We start from the raw sequence: 17,134 nt of genomic DNA on the forward strand, positions 1-17,134 counted from the left end.
TTCAGTGGAGTCACTCTATATGGAGAAGCTGAAAATGTATACGCTTAGGCTAGGTATCAGGTACTACACAGCGCAGAAATATGCTCTTTGTGGCAACTGCCTATAAGGCAGGGATAAATGAGTGTGTAGGAAAGGAGAAAACAGAAAAATCTTGTTTGCACTCCGGAAATGACAGGAACAACTAGATCCAGACAGACTGGGTAGATGCTATAAAGCTCGGTCTAAGTAGTGGATCGCTGTAAGTCAACAATAGAGTACACTCAACCCTGTCTATAAAGGAACTGGATGTTGCCTTAGAAAGAGTCTAATCTCCGTACTGAAAACACTCAAAAACACTTAAAACAGCTGGCGATAATACAATCTTCCGTATAGGGAGAATGGCTAGCGGTAGCAGACTGTAGGGAGGGAGAGAGATCTATATCTCAGTATATAACAAAGCTACTGACAAGAGCCAATAACTAAGGAGCCCTCTCAGCCTTGCTATCAAGCTTGCAGGTATAACAGCTGGAGGGAAACCACTCTCCTATGTTTGGAGAGGACCTAATGGTAGGTAGGGAGACACAAATGTATCTATACTTGGAACGTGAAAACGCTACAAGTTAGTGCAATAACACTGTCTCCCCAATTGCCCACTTGCTGTCTTCGCTTGTTGTCAACAGCTGGAGAGACCTCTCTCACTTGTGTAGAGAGGAGCTAGAGTATTCAGCCTGTAAGGAGTAAAAAAGATTCTGCACTGTAATGGATAAAGTAGCTATAGAGCTACTGACTAGCTTGAATGGTGCTAAAGATGCTTCCCCTGGTGATCACATCAAACTGTGTAGTTAAAATAAGAAAGTTGGCGACCTAACGCACATTTCGGCGCTGCTAAAGCGCCTTTGTCAAAGGTGAGGCATGTACTGCTGAGCCCATACCTGTCCAATTGTTCCAACAATGAGATTTACGAATGCCGTTATTGGACAGAGGTCATGATCGCGGTGACTGGCCAAACAGAGTAGGATACTCTGAGCCCATACCTGTCCAATTGTTCCAACAATAAGATTTACCAATGCCGTTATTGGACAGAGGTCATGATAGCGGTGACTGGCCAAACAGAGTAGGATACTCTGAGCCCATACTGTGGTGGAATCTCGGTAAAAATAAATTTAGTAGGCCGAGATAACCACGTGGCATGTGTACGTGCATATGCTGACGTATCGATCAGTTGGTTGCACGAGGCAAGATACGATCAGTAGTGTACGGAGCATGTGCAAGAATACAGGATATAGTATTCCCCTCCTCCATTGTGCTGGACAAGCCATGCGGTCAAGCAGGAAGTTAATTCTTATTTGTATTGATTGGTCAAGAGAATGTGCGGGTGGAGCTTAATATGGGAGGAGTTATGTGCCTATATAAGGAGCCTGCACTATTGTCCGGGGCTCAGAACTTGCTGTATTTTGGTGACATTAGTCCCTCTGAGTCCCGATCGGTGATCCAATAAAGAATCTCTTCCTTCCTGAAGAAACCTGTGTCCATCTCTCTGTGCTTGGCTTCCATCAGTTTCTCCGGTATCATTTGGTGCATTGGCCGGGAAGCTCATCGTTCAACGGTAGCTGAGAGGCAGAGGCGTGAGACGGTCTATCTTTGCCCACGTTCTCTACGGCTGCACCCCTGAACTTCTGCGTGGACCTCCCTTCGTCTCGGCGCCACTGGTCTGTTGTCCAGGAGATCATCGGCCTCTACGTAAGAAGTGCTGGGGTGTCCCCGTCGATGAGTGTGAACTCAGGTTCAGGAACGAGGAGGTAAGACAACTGCTGTTTTAGACGGCAGACCCACTAGGGGTATACCGATTGTGCGGTAGGCCCATAAGGGGTTTGAATTGTGTATGGAATCTGCCCCCTCTGTCGGAGGGAGGGAGCGAAGGCGCACCGCTCAATCGAACGCTCTTTAGTAAGACCGTTTGATTTGGTTAGTCAGGCGGGGTTCTGGTGTAAATAGCCCTAGCCGGACACCGGTGTCTTGTCTAGACTAGCGTTCTAGGGTCTATATTTTGTTCGCTAAGTTGGAGGGACCGGGAGACTAAGCGGCGTCTGTGTAAATTCGGTTCGCTAGCTCTCAACCTATCTTGGCTAAGTGGGAAGGCGTGTAAATTTGGAACCCACTAGATTTTTGATAGTAATCGACTAAGAGGCGTTTGTGTAAATTCGGTCCTCTAGCTCGCTATATGTGGTGCTTGGGCAGTGTGGCTAACCAAAACGGATGTAGATAGTTTTAGGTAGTCCATTCAAGGTACTGGCCAATAGTTTAGTTGGGATTGTAAATGTGTTAAAGATTGTTAGTAAAGTGTATATCTTGTTAGATAGTGCGAGCTCAGCCGTCTAGCGAGAGTGTTAATAGTGTGTTGCTGTATCATAGTGCACGGTACCATAACCCTGTATATTTACTGACACTGTATATAAGTACTAATCACTGTCGTCCATTGCATGTTTAACACCATAACCTCTAATAATTGTATTGTGACCTTAAATTGTGCTTTGACCTATGCTAACCGTACTGTAACCGCTATTTGTAAAAGACGATGTTACTGGGGTGTGTTATAGACGGGTAATTCATATATAGAGAATTATAGCGTGGGTGACTGTATAGTTTCGCCAAAGGGCATAATATTGATTATCTAGTGACTGGTGTAACAGCTGTGTGTGTACGGGAGTGTTTATTGTGTTATTGTGTACGTTTCACTTGGTAACCGTACCACGTGGTGCTGTTGCCAGAGGAAACGGGTGTGACTGTTGAATAGCACGCGTGCATAGTATTCGTTGTCAACGACGTTCCATTGATAAGTATGGGCGCGTCGGAGTCAACGATTCCGGATCCCTTAGGTTGTATGGTAAAGAATTTTAAAAAGGGATTCAAAACATGTGATTTTGGGGTTAAAATGTCTCCTGTACGTTTGGTCACTTTGTGCACTAGGGAGTGGCCTACTTTGGTTGCGGCATGGCCGCCACGTGGTAGTTTGGATCCAACCCTGATACAGCGTGTACACGTGGCTGTGTCAGGTAGGCCTGAACTTTACGGACAGTTTCCATATATTGATTGTTGGAGACAGGCCGTAAACGACTCGCCAAAATGGATTCAGATATGCCACGAGGAGCAATGTCGCCTCATGGTGGCCAGGACTTGTTTGTCCACTAGGACTGTGGTTAGGCCCATTTTGGACACGCCCCCTGAGTCCGAGATCCCTTTGCCGCCCCCTTACTTCCCTACAGGAAGAGGTAACGCGAATGCAGGAAGTTCTATACCCCTCCCCTTATTGCCCTCATCCACTTCCGCTTCCTCCTCTAGTACAGAATCCACCCCCCCTCGTATTAAACCTCCCCTTCCGGAACCAGAACCAACCCCCGTTAGATCTAAATATCCTGATTTGGCGCCACTTCAAACTTCCGGTCAAGCTTCTTCTAGCTCGGCTGGGAGTATTCTATTTACTAACTTTTCCCAAAATCAAGCTCCCACATCCTCATGCCCTATTTCCCCCCGACTGGAACCCATAACTGACGCCCCTTCACGTAGCCCTATACTAACCAGACAACTGACCGGTACCCAACAACTTAAGCATTATCAGATGCCTCTTCGTCTGAATCCCGGGTCAGCCTATATCGATGCCGCAGGTCAAATGGCACATGCTGACCCAGTCTTCGTATATGTCCCGTTCACGACTACCGATCTCTTGAATTGGAAGACCCACAATTCCTCGTACACTGAGAAACCACAAGCTATGACCGATCTGTTCACCTCGATAGTTCAGACACATAATCCGACATGGGCTGATTGCCAGCAGTTATTAATGACTTTGTTTAATAATGAGGAAAGGACAAGGATTAATCAAGCGGCCATTAAAGCGCTAGAGGATAGAGCCCGTGCTTTGAATCAAGCCAATCCGGCAGCATGGGCCGCAACACATTATCCTAACACCGATCCCAACTGGAATGTAAATGGTGCAGATATGGTTCAACTCAGAGCCTATAGAGACGCTATAATTGCTGGCATGAAAGCCGGAGGGAAGAAAGCCATTAATATGTCGAAGACAGTTGAGGTGATTCAGAAAAGTGATGAAGCGCCCAGTGTCTTTTATGACCGATTATTGGAGGCATACCGCTTGTATACCCCCTTTAATCCGGAAGACGCAGATAATTCCCGAATGGTGAACTCCGCCTTTGTCAGCCAAGCTTACGGAGATATTAAGCGCAAGCTACAGAAGTTAGAAGGGTTTGCAGGTATGTCTATTACCCAACTAATGGAGGTAGCGAATAAAGTATATATGAACAGGGAAACAGAGACAAAGAAAGAGGAAGAGCGCAAGATGCGTAAAAAGGCTGATATGCTAGCGGTAGCGATCGCAGGCGTAGATAGACGGGGCCCAGATAGAGGCGATAGTAAGTGGAATGAGGAACCTCTGAGTAGAAATCAGTGCGCATACTGTAGGGAAGAAGGGCATTGGAGAAATGAGTGTCCGCGAAGAGAACAGTATGAGAGAGACAGACCTAGGACAGGTTATGGAAACTTTAGAGGCAGAGCGAGAGGTAGAGGAGGCCCCGGAGGGAGCAATGGTAATAGAGGGAGTAATGGGAACAGAGGAAGTGTAAGGGAAGATAGGTACTATCCAGCAGCGCAAAGGTCCCGCGATAGAGAAGGTAGGGACTTTGTAGGATTGGCTGACACGGTCATGGAGGACTATTGATACCGACCGGGCTCCATCCCCCTTGGTCGAGCGGAGCCTATGGTCGATGTATCAATAGGGGGAAAAAGGAGTGCGTTCATGATCGACACTGATGCTGAACATTCGGTGGTGACTAACCTAGTTGCTCCTCCATCTGGAAGAACTATTACTGAAATAGGAGCAACTGGAAGAAGTGCTGCAAAACCGGTTCTTAAAAGTCGACTCTGTACATTGGGAGGCCACGTAGTAAAACATCAATTCCTTTATATGCCTGAATGTCCAGTCCAATTGCTGGGACGTGATATGCTATCTAAGTTACAAGTGCAGATTACGTTACTACCAAATGGAACAACATCCTTAAAGTTTAATGGACCTTCAGGTATTATGACATTATCCGTACCAAAGGAAGAAGAGTGGCGACTTTATACAGCGTTGACTAGCCAAAACCCTAGGAGTGATGAGTCCTTATTCAACATACCAGGAGTTTGGGCAGAGAACAACCCACCAGGACTGGCCCGCAATATTCCACCTATTAAAATCGAACTAAAACTTGGGGTTTATCCAGTGAGCCTAAGACAATATCACATCCCGCAGAAGGCTAAGAAGAACATCCAATCTTATCTGGATAAGTTCATACGGTATGGTATCCTAAAATTCTGTACTTCCCCCTGGAACACCCCATTGCTGCCTGTTCAAAAGCCCGGTACAGATGAGTATCGACCTGTGCAGGACTTGAGAGCAGTCAATGATGCGGTTGTTAGTATACATCCAGTTGTGCCCAATCCATATAACCTGCTTGCTTTAATTCCGGGCGGGGCTACCTATTTTACAGTCTTAGACCTCAAAGATGCCTTCTTTTGCCTCCGAATTGCCGCAGAAAGTTAATGTATCTTCGCTTTCCAATGGGAAAACGCTGTAACGGGCTCAAAACGCCAAATGACCTGGACAAGACTGCCCCAAGGGTTTAAAAATTCACCTACCCTATTTGGTTCAGCTCTAAGTCAAGATGTATTGGATTTCGAGTCCATCCCAGGAGAGTGTGTATTGTTACAATATGTAGATGACTTGTTGATAGCAGCAGTTACAAAGGAAATATGTCAGCAAGCAACGCACGATCTACTACACATTCTCTGGAAGGCAGGATACAAGGTGTCTAGAAAGAAGGCTCAGTTGTGTTTGCCAACTGTCAAATATCTGGGATTCCATATCTCTGAAGGTCAAAGAATTATGGGGCCAGAGAGAAAAGAAGCTGTGTGCCAAATACCGATACCCAAGAATAGAAGACAAGTGCGAGAATTCTTGGGGGCAGCAGGCTTCTGTAGGATATGGATTCCCAGCTACGCGATACTGGCAAAACCTCTGTATGCAGCTATCAAAGGTACAGAGCACGACCTCTTCTTATGGACTCAAGAACAGCAAACGGCATTTGAAGATGTGAAGAAGGCTTTGATGAGTGCCCCAGCATTAGGTCTACCTGATCACACACGACCATTCTACCTGTATGTACATGAGCAAAGAAGAATGGCTGTGGGAGTATTGACACAGTACTTGGGATCATGGCAAAGACCTGTTGACTACATGTCTAAGCAACTGGATGCAGTGGCCAGCGGACTTCCACCTTGTCTAAGAGCCGTAGCTGCAGCCGCCCTGCTAGTAGCTGAAGCCGATAAACTCACTCTGGGTCAAGAACTTTATGTACGAGTCCCACATGCAGTACAGACGTTGTTGGATTACAAAGGAAATCATTGGTTTAGTAACAGCCGTATGACCAAGTATCAAGCAATGTTGTGTGAAAACCCAAGAGTGCATTTAGAGACTGTAAACACCTTAAATCCAGCTACCCTTTTGCCACAACCTACTGAAAGTCAACTTGATTGTTTGGAAGTAATGGATGAAGTATTTTCAAGTAGACCAGATCTTCGTGATTTTCCCATCCAGAACCCCGATGTTCAATATTACACCGACGGCAGTAGTTATGTGAAAGAAGGGATCCGCTATGCAGGATATGCAGTAACAACGATAGACAAGGTGATAGAAGCTCGGCCACTGGCAAAAGGAACATCAGCACAAAAGGCAGAATTGATAGCACTGACACGAGCGTTACAATTGGCTGAAGGATTAAGAGTGAACATCTACACGGACTCCAAGTATGCGTTTTTAACCACTCATGCCCACGGAGCTTTGTATAAAGAAAGAGGACTATTGAATTCAGAAGGCAAAGAAATCAAGTATGCAGCTGAAATCCTACAACTATTGGAAGCAGTGTGGGAGCCGAGAGAAGTCGGTATTATACATTGCCGAGCGCATCTGAGAGGAGATGGTGATGTAACCAAAGGAAATCGGATGGCAGACAGTACAGCTAAGCATGCGGCTGAATCGGGAAGACAGGAGTATGTGGGGCATATAGCTGCTCTTATACCAACTCCACTGTCTCAATGGACTCCAGTTTATACAGCTCAAGAAGAGGAGTGGTTAAAGACTGAACCTGGAAAGTATTTGGAGAACAAATGGTATCAGTTAGAAGATGGAAGAATAGTCATTCCAGCATCACTAGCGGTAGAAATTGTCCAAAACTATCACAACGGGACACATTCTGGGAGAGACAGCACAGAAGAATCTCTCAGAAAACATTTCTACATACCAAGATTGTCCAACTTGACTCAGGCCATTGTACGAAGATGTGTAACATGTGCTAAAAATAATGCAAGGCAAGGACCAGTAAAGCCACCAGGAGTCCAGTTTATGGGGGGACTCTCCATGTCCGATTTACAAATTGACTATACAGTAATGCCTAAATCTGGTGGACATCGCTACCTGCTGGTGGTTGTGTGTACCTATTCAGGCTGGGTAGAAGCATGTCCTACTCATACAGAGAAAGCAGGAGAAGTTGTGAGATTCCTGCTACGAGAAATAATACCCCGATATGGACTACCCTGCTCTATAGGATCGGACAATGGTCCAGCTTTTGTTCATCAGTGCCTACAACAACTGACTCATATGCTTGGTATAAAGTGGAGGCTTCATACGGCATATAGACCCCAGAGTTCTGGTAAGGTAGAGAGAATGAATAGAACTATTAAGAATCAGTTGGCTAAAATGTGTAAGGAAACCCAACTTAAGTGGAACGTTCTCTTGCCCATAGCTCTATTGCGAATCCGCAGTACACCTACCAGAAGGATGGGCCTCTCTCCTTTTGAAATCATGTATGGGCGACCACCTCCCGTACTTGGTAACTTAAGGGGGGATTTGAGTCAGTTGGGAGAAGGAATTACCCGGCAGCAGGTTGTAGAGTTGGGTAAGACTATGGAGGAGGTACAGAAATGGGTACAAGATAGATTACCTGTGAATATTTATCCCCCAGTTCATAGTTACCACCCAGGAGACCAAGTGTGGATTAAAGAGTGGAATAATGTACCGTTAGGGCCCAAGTGGAGAGGTCCTTATGTTGTTCTTTTGTCTACCCCTACAGCGATAAAAGTAGCCGAAGTGACTCCGTGGATACATCACTCCAGGGTTAAACCAGCAGCAGTCGATTCTTGGCAAGTTACAGCAGATCCAGAGAATCCCTGCAAGATCCGGTTAAAGCGCACGACTCAGTCGGAGTGACGAGGAACCTTGTGGATTACAAATTTTATTGTTTCAGGGATTTGGTAAGTGAGTGAGAAGGCCATAATAAAGCCTGTCCGCTCACCAACGTATAGTATATAAGCCAGGAAAAGTCTCGAAGGGACCCCTGTGAAGACGAGCAGAACTCCATTCCCTGCAGCCCTTACATCCTGGAAGCTGAGGTGCCTTCGCACGGACGAAGACTGAGGATGACGACGAAAGATGTGTTCTTAATAATGTTTTTATATGTGTATTTTTATATTCAGGAAGGTAGAGGTACCGACACTCCTAGCTGTGAGGTATGCATTAAGACTACAAGAACAGGTAACCATATTTCCCAAACCCTAATTTGGCATTCACAATACGAGTGTAAAGGAGATGTATCAAGATGTAGATACCTAAATATAGAATATAGTGTGTGCCATTTAGGAGTAGGAGAACCTAAGTGCTTCAGTCCAGAGTATCAACCTCGTACAATTTGGTTGACTCTCAGGAATGGAGATCCTCAGGGGACCCTAATTAATAAGACGGTATTAGAATCCGTACATTCTTCGGGTGTTCTGCTATTTGATGCGTGTAAGGCGATATCAAGTGGTAGAAAGCCGTGGAATGTATCTGGGGATCTTAGATGGGAGAGGACGTATGGGTCTAACGATAAATATATTTGTCCCAGTAGTAAAAATAAATATGTGAGTCCTAGATGCCCAAATAGAGATTATAACTTTTGCCCATATTGGTCTTGTGTGGGGTGGGCAACTTGGGGACAGACAGTAGACAAGGACATGATTGTGACTAAGTTGCCTACCAGCCCATATTGTAAGTCTATGGAATGCAATCCAGTCCATATACTTATAAATAACCCCGACAAGTTCTTAGATAAATATGGTAATTTATTTGGGTTTCAAATATATGGGACGGGTTTAGACCCTGGGACAGTATTGTTTATAGGGATAGAGACTGATACGGTATCCTCCCAGACTCATCAAGTATACCATTCCTTTTATGAAGAGATGAGCATAGATAATAAGATCCCCCATAATGCTAAAAACCTGTTTATTGATTTAGCCGAGAGTATTGCCGGTAGTCTTAATGTTACCAACTGCTATGTGTGTGGAGGTACTAACATGGGAGACCAATGGCCTTGGGAAGCAAAGGAGGTAATGTCCGGTTCTGAGGCAGTTGACCAATTAATATCTACACAAGCCGATTATCATATGAGTGTTAGAGGTAAATCTGAGTGGAGATTAAAGACCTCCATCATAGGTTATGTTTGCATAGCAAGGAAAGGAATGATGTATAATACTTCTGTAGGAGAATTAACTTGTCTAGGGCAAAAAGCTTATGATGATGATACGAAGAATACAACTTGGTGGTCGGCTTCAAATGTCTCAGAACCATCTAACCCGTTTGCTAGATACGCCAATTTAAAGGATGTGTGGTTTGATCTATCCATCACATCTACCTGGAGAGCCCCAGCAAATTTGTACTGGATCTGTGGTAAGAAAGCCTATTCGGAGTTGCCACAGGACTGGGAAGGGGCATGTGTGTTGGGTATGCTCAAACCATCCTTCTTCTTGTTACCTATTGAAACAGGTGAGACTTTAGGTGTTAAAGTGTATGATGTGAATCATAGGAAGAAAAGGGGACCCATAGAGATAGGCGCCTGGGAAGATAATGAATGGCCTCCCCAGCGTATTATAGATTACTATGGGCCAGCCACGTGGGCAGAGGATGGTACCTTTGGTTATAGAACCCCAATTTATATGCTCAACCGTATTATAAGATTACAGGCGGTGGTTGAGATCATTACTAACGAGACATCACAAGCGCTCAATCTTCTAGCGAAGCATAATACCAGGATGAGGACAGCAGTATACCAAAATAGATTAGCCTTGGATTACCTTTTGGCAGTAGAGGGAGGTGTATGTGGGAAGTTTAACCTGAGCAATTGCTGTCTTCAAATAGATGACGAAGGGTAAGCAATAGCTGAGCTTACTAGCCATATGGTTAAACTAGCGCATGTGCCTACTCAGGTATGGAAAGGGTATAATCCAAGTAGTTGGTTTGGTAGCTGGCATGAGTGGTTTGGAGGGCTTAAGGCAGTGGTAGGTGGAGTCCTACTGATTTTAATGTTGTGTCTACTCCTGCCGTGTCTTATACCCTTAGTAGTTAGGTCTGTGCAAAGCCTGATAGAAAATATAGCAGAGAGGAAGGCTGCTGCACAGATAATGGCAATTTATAAATATAAGGCTCTAGATCAGGGAGAACCAATGCAGGAAGATGAGTGTTGAAGATTCACATCATAAGATAAGTCTGGTCTGGTTCAAGGTAACTTGCGGTGTATGCAAACCAAGGTTAAGTGATGCCTCAAGTAATTGTGAAATATCAAGAGGCATCAAAGGGGGGAATGTGGTGGAATCTCGGTAAAAATAAATTTAGTAGGCCGAGATTGCCACGTGGCATGTGTACGTGCATATGCTGACGTATCGATCAGTTGGTTGCACGAGGCAAGATACGATCAGTAGTGTACGGAGCATGTGCAAGAATACAGGATATAGTATTCCCCTCCTCCATTGTGCTGGACAAGCCATGCGGTCAAGCAGGAAGTTAATTCTTATTTGTATTGATTGGTCAAGAGAATGTGCGGGTGGAGCTTAATATGGGAGGAGTTATGTGCCTATATAAGGAGCCTGCACTATTGTCCGGGGCTCAGAACTTGCTGTATTTTGGTGACATTAGTCCCTCTGAGTCCCGATCGGTGATCCAATAAAGAATCTCTTCCTTCCTGAAGAAACCTGTGTCCATCTCTCTGTGCTTGGCTTCCGTCAGTTTCTCCGGTATCAATACCTGTCCAATTGTTCCAACAATGAGATTTACGAATGCCGTCATTGGACAGAGGTCATGATCGCGGTGACTGGCCAAACCGAGCAGGATACTCTGAGCCCATACCTGTCCAATTGTTCCAACAATAAGATTTACCAATGCCATTATTGGGCAGAGGTCATGATAGCGGTGACTGGCCAAACCGAGCAGGATACTCTGAGCACATACCTGTCCAATTGTTCCAACAATAAGATTTACCAATGCCGTTATTGGACAGAGGTCATGATAGCGGTGACTGGCCAAACAGAGTTGGATACTCTGAGCCCATACCTGTCCAATTGTTCCAACAATAAGATTTACCAATGCCGTTATTGGACAGAGGTCATGATAGCGGTGACTGGCCAAACAGAGTAGGATACTCTGAGCCCATACCTGTCCAATTGTTCCAACAATGAGATTTACGAATGCCGTCATTGGACAGAGGTCATGATCGCGGTGACTGGCCAAACCGAGCAGGATACTCTGAGCCCATACCTGTCCAATTGTTCCAACAATAAGATTTACCAATGCCATTGTTGGGCAGAGGTCATGATAGCAGTGACTGGCCAAACCGAGCAGGATACTCTGAGCTCATACCTGTCCAATTGTTTCAACAATGAGATTTACGAATGCCGTCATTGGACAGAGGTCATGATCGCGGTGACTGGCCAAACCGAGCAGGATACTCTGAGCCCATACCTGTCCAATTGTTCCAACAATAAGATTTACCAATGCCATTATTGGGCAGAGGTCATGATAGCGGTGACTGGCCAAACCGAGCGGGATACTCTGAGCCCATACCTGTCCAATTGTTTCAACAATAAGATTTACGAATGCCGTTATTGGACAGGGGTCATCATAGCGGTGACTGGCTAAACCGAGCAGGTAACTCTGAGTCCATTCCTGTCCAATTGTTCAAACTACTCACCACATTGGTTTATGTCATTGTACAGCCGGTGTCCATGCCTATTTAAACACATTGTATTCTCCTTCTCAGTAACTTGGTATTAGTCATGTCATATTATTGACATATTAATCCATTCCTAGATTCACATAACAGGTCTTACTTTTAAAGAGGCAGATATTACAAATACCAGTAAGTGGCCCATTCCTTCATTCCTCACTGAGTGCACGACTCTCGGACTTGTGTTATGTATAGCTAGATTTTTTAGTAGAAGTCTCTTCTTGAAACTTAGTTTTTCCCATTTTGGAGTTAAGAAAGTAATATACAGATGTAGGAAGAAGAAAGGAGAAAGAGGGTTTCCTCAATAAATGCAATGGAGAGTTCTGGGGCAAAGCTATAAAAGTGGAGCTGCTGCCAAGGAAACTAGTGGAATGTTCGAACTGATTACTTCTAGAATTTCCATAATATCACGTAAAAGTGTTCAAAATAATGGAAATAATTAAATATGGTGCTGGAAACCACTACAACAAACGTTGTACTATGTCCCAAGTATGCATTAATGCAATGAAATCATTTAATTAATCATGTAATATTTTGATGTGAAAATGATTCACGTAATATTTTCCTTTGGAAAATCCAGACATATTTTAGAACCTGTTTTTCTCAATGAACTGTTATTTTTAAGGCCTTGATTTAATAAGCTTTCCAAATTATTTATCTTCAGAAGTCACTGTTAAAGTCTATGAGAATAATTGTAGATACATTTATTTGGAAACATTTTCTAACAGTTTTGAATCATTCGGAAAGCTTATTAAATCAAGGTCTATAGTGGTGGGAGCAACATATTGAATCCCCAATGACAGGAGTAACGGCTAAACTAAACATCAGAAAGATCAGCTTGCAACATCACTTTCTGCCACAAAGTGGCAGCAACATACCACATATACATAAGTGTTGGTTACTGTGTGATGCTTCGTTATTTTACTTGCCATTCGAGTTTCTGCTAAAGTAAAATTTTTCATAAGTTCTTCTAAATTTTCTGATCCTAATAGTGAGGTGATTTTTTTTTTACTAACTTAACTGATAGAATTAGCATAAAACGTCTACAATGGCTAAGCATCAACGGAATTCTAGTTCGCATACAGTGAATCAGCTAAGCTAAGATTCTCTGTCACTGTGCTATATAAGAGAACTTTCACGGCAGGTTATGGTTTTAAGGGGAGCGCTGACAACGTGTTGTTTGCAATATTTATTTTCAAATGTTTTTTATTTTTAAAAAAAAAATTGTTCAATAACAATAATGACAATAACATCGCATAAATTACAAATTAACTTAACAAAAATTTAAATTAAAATTAAAAAAATATAACTGGGGAATACAATGAATATATCTTTCCAGTATTAATTACATTTATATATGAAATTATTGTTTGGAATATTTCCATGTTTCTGTTGTAGCACTGTAGTTTGTCGCTATATAAAATTATCTAATTTTTGGGATAAATCTTACTTGCCTCAGGGATATTCAGAATAATCTGCTTTCTCTTCACAGTTTATACGGGATGTTTTACTTTTATTTCTAACATTTGGTGAAGTATATAGAGGACCATATCGTTTGAGCGGCAGCATATGCATATCATACCACTACTTAGTTCTGGCGAGTCATTTCAGAATGAAAATAAAAAGAACAAGAAAGCTGAAAATGTTTGGTTTTTAATTTTGTGTTTATTCATTTATTGTATTTATTTCTTATCTCCATAAAACAGGAATTCTCATTAAAGATAACTCTCACTAACTCGTGTTAAAAATGAAAATACCACTACTATTTACTCCCCTTTCTCCCTCCAATGTATTTGCAGTTCATCACTCTAATGTTACAGCATAACTAATATTAAAAAATAAGTAATATACAAAGTAGATGTGATAGGTTGTAGCATATGTTATTCTACTTTGCAAAGTTATAATGTTCATAGCTTTTAAATTTAGAATCTATTATCTCCTGCACTGTTAATAGCTTGCTAGACCTTACAGAAGCAACCTCCTGTGTGGTTCAATTTACAGAGGAGGAGATAAAAAAACCTCTAAAGCAAGTTAAAATCTGCTTGAAAATAAAAACAAGATACAACCTTTTTTTTTTTCATGCCTTGCTGGCTGTGTGAGTCACAGCCAGGGGAGATGTGGCTAGGGCTGCATAAACAGAAAACATAATTTAACTCCTAAATGGTGAAGATGGATATCTTTTTTTCCCTGCACATTTTTTTTCCTTTTTTTTAAATCGGGTCCATTTTTTTTATTTAAAAGTTCGATATGACCTTATGAGTTTTATTTGGGCTTTTTTAGTACTGAAAAAAGAAGATGGAACAAAAAGGATGTCTAATGGTAAGTCTTATTTTTTTTTTATTTTACAGCTATTAGTTTATTGCCCCCACACCTCAAATATTATTAGGGTATTAGGTAGGTATTCTTTTATTGGGGAAGGGTGTGGCAAGGGGCTTGGGGACCCCTAGTTGGAGGGGGGATCATTTTTATTATTAGCCCCTACTTGCCGCCAGTGGAAGGGACTGGAGGGGGACAACAGGTGAGACAATAAGTCAGGGGACAATAAGTCAGCCCCAATTATTGTTAAGGGCCCTCACCAGTTACCAATGTGTGGGGGTTGTGGGGGTACTATAGGTCTCCCTATTATTATTGAGGGCCCCCTGTTCCATTTATTTAACAGACCTCTCCCAATGGCTGGAGGGGGGCCACTCGGTCAACTGTTTAGTTTAATAGCCCCCATTTGCAGAAAGTTCCCCCCAGTTGATTATTTAAATAGGTGCCCAACCATGAGGGCATGGGGGACCTTTGCCTGATCCCCCTTTATTGGATTAGCGACTGGGCAGCAATACCCGTCTAGTTACTAGGCTGTTTTTATAACAGTAAGTAGCCACTTTAGTAGACATGCCCCTACTCAAACACAGCAGGTACGGACAGGAGGGAGGGTTTTACAAATACTAAGTATTATATTACACAGCATTAGTATAGTTGTCTGAAAAAAAACTAAATTTCAAAACGCCCTTTCTTTTCAAAATGTTGGTCTTTAACCCCTTAGTGACCAGGCCATTTTTCAATTGTATTACCGTTAAGGACCAGGGCTCTTTTTACATTTCTGCAGTGGTTGTGTTTAGATGCAATTTGCCTCTTACACATTTACTGTACCCATACATATTATATACCATTTTTCTCGCTATTAAATGTTCATTCTAAAGATACCATCATTTTCATCATATCATATAATTTACTAGAATAAAAAAAGTAAAATATGATAAAAAAACAAACAAAAAAAAACACAGCTGGCCATCATGCACCCATGTCCCAGTTGGAACATGTCTGAAGCCGACCAATGTAATTCACCTCCGTCAAACTGTATGTTTTTGAAAAGTACACACCTTAGGGCATTTCACATGGTGGCATTTGAACACTTTACATGCACTAATTCTACCACCAGTCTCTGTCAAACGTTTTTGTGGTGTTATTTTTCACTCACACATTCTACTTTGTGCATAGATTCTAAGCTCCTGTTAGGTGTTACTGCCAAAGGACACCCAAATATGTACTTGGCATCATCTCCCGAGTACAGCGATAACACTCATGCATACGTTTGTCGGGTTCACTGGGGGGGTGCAAAGCGAAATGTCTGATATGCGTTTTTCAAATTTTATATATCTTGTTTGCCTATCTTGCTTTTGAGGGCCTTATCAGATATCCCAATGTATTTTCTTGCAATGAGCGTGCATATATTTGAAAAGTTTACACCCCACAGTAGTTGAAGAACGTGTGTGGAGGTAACTGTTCAATCCTCAATTTTACACACGCACACCGCTTTTTGACTGTGATTTAGGAGAGCCCGCTGTTGGTTTTTGCAAGAACACACCCCGGGTTGTTTTCTGCGAGGCCTCCTAAGGACACCCATGCCCCCCCATGCATAGGTCTGCCAGGATTTGGGGAAGGTACGGTAACAATTGAATGACTTGCCATTTGAGTTGAAATTGAGAGTATGTCTTCTGATAGGCCTATCTTTAGCTTGGGGCTTATCACATACCCCAGTTTTATATATCGCCACAAAAGGGTACATACTTGAAACGTAGACACCCCGAGGTATTGCATGTATGTGGAGTGCTTTGATGCAACTTTTTTTTAGCCAGACAAAAGATAAAACAAGTTGAAGAACGTGTGTGGAGGTAACTGTTCAATCCTCAATTTTACACACGCACACCGCTATTTGACTGTGATTTAGGAGAGCCCGCTGTTGGTTATTGCAAGAACACACCCCGGGTTGTTTTCTGCGAGGCCTCCTAAGGACACCCATGCCCCCCCCATGCATAGGTCTGCCAGGATTTGGGGAAGGTACGGTAACAATTGAATGACTTGCCATTTGAGTTGAAATTGAGAGTATGTCTTCTGATAGGCCTATCTTTAGCTTGGGGCTTATCACATACCCCAGTTTTATATATCGCCACAAAAGGGTACATACTTGAAACGTAGACACCCCGAGGTATTGCATGTATGTGGAGTGCTTTGATGCAACTTTTTTTTAGCCAGAAAAAAGATAAAACAAGTTGAAGAACGTGTGTGGAGGTAACTGTTCAATCCTCAATTTTACACACGCACACCGCTATTTGACTGTGATTTAGGAGAGCCCGCTGTTGGTTATTGCAAGAACACACCCCGGGTTGTTTTCTGCAAGGCCTCCTAAGGACACCCATGCCCCCCCATGCATAGGTCTGCCAGGATTTGGGGAAGGTACGGTTACAATTGAATGACTTGCCATTTGAGTTGAAATTGAGAATGTCTTCTGATAGGCCTATCTTTAGCTTGGGGCTTATCACATACCCCAGTTTTATATATAGCCACAAAAGGGTACATACTTGAAACGTAGACACGCACACCGCTTTTTGACTGTGGAACACACCCCGGGTTTATCACGCTAACAGACACACACACACACAGAAAAGGTGCCATACCGGACCTTAGAGTGGCCGGGCTAAGCACACACAGAATAGTCAGGAGACAAGCCGAGTCAGGGGAACCAG

The sequence above is a fragment of the Pelobates fuscus genome, chromosome 2, assembly GCF_036172605.1.
Source record: "Pelobates fuscus isolate aPelFus1 chromosome 2, aPelFus1.pri, whole genome shotgun sequence".
Taxonomy (NCBI): Eukaryota; Metazoa; Chordata; class Amphibia; order Anura; family Pelobatidae; genus Pelobates; species Pelobates fuscus.